At 44.9% G+C, this 5,000-nt stretch overlaps 3 non-coding genes across 3 annotated transcripts in view; all 3 read right to left on the bottom strand.

Moving 5' to 3' along the window:
• LOC147036210 (28S ribosomal RNA) overlaps positions 1-813 on the bottom strand; it is a 3,812-nt gene extending 2,999 nt beyond the window's left edge. Inside the window, exon 1 of the ribosomal RNA XR_015065277.1 lies at positions 1-813. This exon is cut by the window's left edge and continues 2,999 nt beyond it. This is a non-coding gene — a ribosomal RNA (28S ribosomal RNA).
• A 351-nt stretch (positions 814-1,164) lies between these two features.
• On the bottom strand, positions 1,165-1,317 carry LOC147036211 (5.8S ribosomal RNA). The gene has a single exon (XR_015065273.1). It is a non-coding gene; the product is annotated as a 5.8S ribosomal RNA (ribosomal RNA).
• A 695-nt stretch (positions 1,318-2,012) lies between these two features.
• LOC147036212 (18S ribosomal RNA) lies at positions 2,013-3,982 on the bottom strand. The gene has a single exon (XR_015065281.1). It is a non-coding gene; the product is annotated as an 18S ribosomal RNA (ribosomal RNA).
• Between the last annotated feature and the right edge of the window lie 1,018 nt (positions 3,983-5,000).

The raw sequence follows: 5,000 nt of genomic DNA on the forward strand, positions 1-5,000 counted from the left end.
CATTACCACACTTTGTGTCGATACTATGCAATTCAAACAATTCATCCACACGCACATCCCGACAATCATCCAATGCACCACTATCTCACTTATCTTGAAAGCCGACCGAAGCCGTTCTAACCAGTGAACCCGAAGGAACTCCAGTTTCTGCCATCAAACCAAATTCTAGTTACCCAGAACTCAGGATGTTTATCAAGCAAGCGAGAAGCAGACACTGAGTGAGCCGCTAACCATAATGGAAACACTGAGAAAAGAGCAACTTGCCTCAGACTCGTACGATGCCAAAAAAGCACACGATAGAGTTTAAGCAAACCCAAAGCAATGCTCACCAAACAAACATCTCAGTTAAACCACCATGATCGAGAAGTCTGACTCCGTTCGGTTAACCTCCATGTAGTTTCACGTACTATTTACTCTCTATTTAGAGTACTTTTCAACTTTCCCTCACGGTACTTGTTAGCTATCGGACTCACGCAGGTATTTAGCCTTTGATGGAGTTTACCACCAACTTTGGACTGCATTCTCAAGCAATCCGACTCTAAAGCTGAAGCATCTAAGAACTCAGGGCATGGTCTAACCTCTACAGGACTATCACCTGTTTCAGCAGGCATATTCAAGAATGCACTTGAAGTTAGAACCGAGTTCAAGGCTCCAGCTTAAACACCACATTGCCTTACACTTAAATAGCGTAGGCTTCGGTGCTGGGCTAATCTCTGTTCACTCGCAGTTACTAAGAGAATCCTGGTTAGTTTCTTTTCCTCCGCTTACTGATATGCTTAAGTTCAGCGGGTATTCACGCTCGAATCGAGGTCCAGTACAGCGTTACAAAGCGAACTAAGCCACGCACCCTGTGCAGAGCAGACTATAAAGTATGCAACAATACTACCCATACAATTAAGGAAGAACCACTAGAACTACTTCACAATCACTCAAACCGCCAACAGCGTGTATAAGCGAAAGGTCTTTAGCCATGAAAGTACGGCCTGCCTAATAATCCGGACGAACAATCAACGAATAAAGATAACATTACTCATGGATCGCTCCTCAAGAACCACCGCCAAAAGCGAGAAAGCCCTTGAGTCCAAACTTTTAGCAACAAGAAATCTCGTAGTCATGGTATACTTCCCAATCCGCAACTAATTAAGCGTTGCGATAGGTAAAAGCCGACACTCGATCGAACGTGGCTAAGAGCAAGCCCTTAGCCGCTATTTGCGTTCGAGAGACCGATGATCGGAGCAGTTTGCGTTTCACATTGGTTAACACAGTTTGCTGCACTCTTCATCGATACGTGAGCCGAGTGATCCACCACATGGAGTTGTAATAAAGAAGGCTTCTTCCCTTTTCACGGGGCGCCAACCCCTACAACCGCATACATCCGAAGAAGGCGGCGCAGAGAGAGTGGTTCTCAATGGAACCACAGTAAGTAGAATAAATAAGGGGGTGTTTTAGTAACAGCGGTACCACAATGTGTGTGGCCGTAGCCAACCGATACTCAGACCATAACGAGATAGCCATTACTATTTTATCTCGAAAAGAGTATCAGTCCACACCATTGGGTATAAAGAAGTCAACTATCTGAACGATAGTGGAGAGCAAGCTCTCAGATTTTATAGGGCAGATGTATGCGAATAGATATGGAGAAAGCAAAATTGATACGAGTAGTAGGAATCTCGTTCGTACCCTCTTGAGTTTTTCGACACTCTCTAGTCTGGTTATACAGACAATACTCACACAAATCAACAGACATATGAGTCGCTAATTTTTCTTGATTAGCGTAGTTTTTACGAGTCCTTTACACTGCATGGCCACCTTCCTTGACCACCGTGTTTATTATTAGGATCACAGTTCGGGTGCCAAACCGAATCTTGTGAAACTCTGTCACCTCTGCTCCTGTCACCATTTTTGACTCAACTCATAGTCACTCTCGTAGGAATCTCGTTCGTTATTTAATTATTGATAGAATCTCGTTCGCATTTGCTTTCGACCATACTACCACATGTTAGAACTATATTTAATGATCCTTCCGCAGGTTCACCTACGGAAACCTTGTTACGACTTGTACTTCCTCTAAATGATCAAGTTCGGCCAGCTTCTCAGCCGCAATCAGATTACTCCGAAATGCAGCCGATCCATTGACCTTGCTAAACCATTCAATCGGTAGTAGCGACGGGCGGTGTGTACAAAGGGCAGGGACGTATTCAGCTCAATCTGATGAATTGAGCTTACTAGGAATTCCTGGTTCACGGGGGATAGTTACAAACCCCGATCCCAGGCACGACAGTAATTGAAAAGTTTGCCCCCAGCTTTCGCCTGAGGAATACCAAACTCTCTACCACTGTCAGTGTAGCACGCGTGCGGCCCCGAACATCTAAGGGCATCACAGACCTGTTATTGCTCTCTCTCTTGTGACTTGGATATTCACCAATCTCTCTAAGAAGTTCCACATGCTCGTATAGCACTCCGAGACCAGCCGAGGCCAATCAACGAAGACGCCACACAAAATTACACGTGGCCTATTTAGCAGATTAGAATCTCGTTCGTTATCGGAATTAACCAGACAATTCATACCACGAACTAAGAACGGCCATGCACCACTAACCACCAAATCAAGAAAGAGCTATCAATCTGTCTATCCTCATAGTGTCCGGTCCGGGTGAGTTTTCCCGTGTTGAGTCAAATTAAGCCGCAAGCTCCACTCCTGGTGGTGCCCTTCCGTCAATTCCTTTAAGTTTCAGCTTTGCAACCATACTTTCCCCGGAACCCATAGACTTACAGGTTTCCCGGAGATTGCCCGTGGGCTCACAAAAGGAGGCCCCACGGATCATCAGATGGCACCGTTTATGGTCAGAACTAGGACGGTATCTGATCGTCTTCGAACCTCTGACTTTCGCTCCTGGTAAATGAAAACATCCTTGGCAGATGCTTTCGCTTTAGGTCGTCTGGCAACGGTCCATGAATTTCACCTCTAGCGCTGCCATACGAATGCCCCCGTCTGTCTCTTTTTATCATTACTTCGGGTCTATTAAACCAACAAAATAGGACCGAAGTCCTATTCTATTATTCCATGCAAGACTTTTCAGGCACAAGGCCTGCTTTGAGCACTCAAATTTGTTCAAAGTAAACGTGCTGTCCACACTAAACACCCGGTTAAAGGCATTACAGTGTATAGTATCGAAGGTAGAACCCCGTGAGGAAGCTCACACACAACGACACTATCTACACAAAGCCGAAGCCTTATGTAGACACAGCTGGAAGATTCGGTTCAGATATACTACCGACCATGGCTTCGAGTTACCTCTCTACCAAAGCCAAGCAGTTTCCAAACACAAACCCAGATCCAACTACGAGCTTTTTAACTGCAGCAATTTTAATATATGCTATTGGAGCTGGAGTTACCGCGGCTGCTGGCACCAGACTTGCCCTCCAATAGATCCTTGTTGTAGGATTTATAATGCACTCATTTCGATTACAGTACCTCAAAAGAGTTCTGTATCGATATTTGTCTTTACTACCTCCTCTCGCCGAGAGTGGGTAAGTTGCGCGCCTGCTGCCTTCCTTGGATGTGGTAGCCGTTTCTCAGGCTCCCTCTCCGGAATCGAACCCTGATTCCCCGTTACCCGTCATAACCATGGTAGGCATATCACCTACCATCGTAAGTTGATAGGGCAGACACTTCATGGATCCGTCGCCGACAACAAGGCCGACTGCGATCATACAAAGTTATCCAGAGTCACCACAAACACCAGGCAAGCCCGGTTGGTTTATGATCTAATAAGTGCGGCCATCATCTTACGAATCAAGCACACGGGGCACGTATTAGCTCTAGAATTACTACAGTTATCCGTGTAGTAGGTACGATCCAACGAACCATGGCTGATTTAATGAGCCGTTTGCGGTTTAACCATAACAGAGGCGTGAACTAAGACATGCATGGCTTAATCTTCGAGACAAGCATATAACTACTGGCAGGATCAACCAGATATGTATAACCACCAAATTAAGCGGTAGCTATTAATTTTTTCTCTCACCACACCTTTCAATAGTCACGTGAGAGACAAGGCACCCTGGCTTCCAATACCACTGGTCGGCCTTCCTGTATCCAGAGACAAGCTCTGTGGGGTTTTATTCACGGCCCGGACCCGAAGGTCCCGGCACACTGGCATCTCTTTGTTATTATTAATATTGGTCAGTCGTATTGCGGGATAGCACTAAGTAATAAAGGAATTACCTGCGCACACCCACTCAGACAAGGTACAACTTTCATACACATTATTGTTGTTAAGAACTAGTAACCACACGTTAGAAATAAAGTTAGCCGGCCCACTAGAATTAAGAAACTCTAGCAGCTTAACCGGCAAGTACAACACCTCATTAGTGTAACTTTAGCTTAAAAAGCGACAAAAGTTACAAACTCCAGCAAAAAGCCATATTTTACCATATTGTGGCAAAATAAGAATATGACGTAGTTTCTATTTACTACAAAATATAGTGCTACAAAAAAATTTCTAAGAATTAAATATTATTGGACTTTCATATCAAATACTGATATAAACTGAGTTGCGGAAAATATTTGATATGAATTGGAGGTCCTGGTCGACTCACTGCCGCCGGTCGGGCCGGTCCGGCCACTGTGGGACGAAAAAAATTGTAGCACTATATTTTGTTGTATTTTGAAACTACGTCATATTCTATTCTCCCTATATATTGTATGGGTGGGGATTGATAACGCGTGCGCGCGATCGCCTATTGGCTGAGAACAAGTCTGCAACATGAATCATTTAGCGCAAATTGACAGGTTTTGCGCCGAGACACGGCTCTGATTTCTCGCTGAGTTAGGCTTAAAATGCACGAAATTCATCTCAATTTTGAAAATTTTTTCAAAACAACATCGCTCGCTCCAGCCGCGACGCTTCGCGTCGCTGACTGGAGCTCGCGGACTGGGTTACGGGCAAAGGGATAGGATTGATAAGTTAAAATGCGCTCGCGAAACTCGCCATGCG

This window comes from Syngnathus leptorhynchus, unplaced genomic scaffold (assembly GCF_054491065.1).
Source record: "Syngnathus leptorhynchus isolate UIUO unplaced genomic scaffold, UIUO_Slep HiC_scaffold_763, whole genome shotgun sequence".
NCBI classification, from domain to species: domain Eukaryota; kingdom Metazoa; phylum Chordata; class Actinopteri; order Syngnathiformes; family Syngnathidae; genus Syngnathus; species Syngnathus leptorhynchus.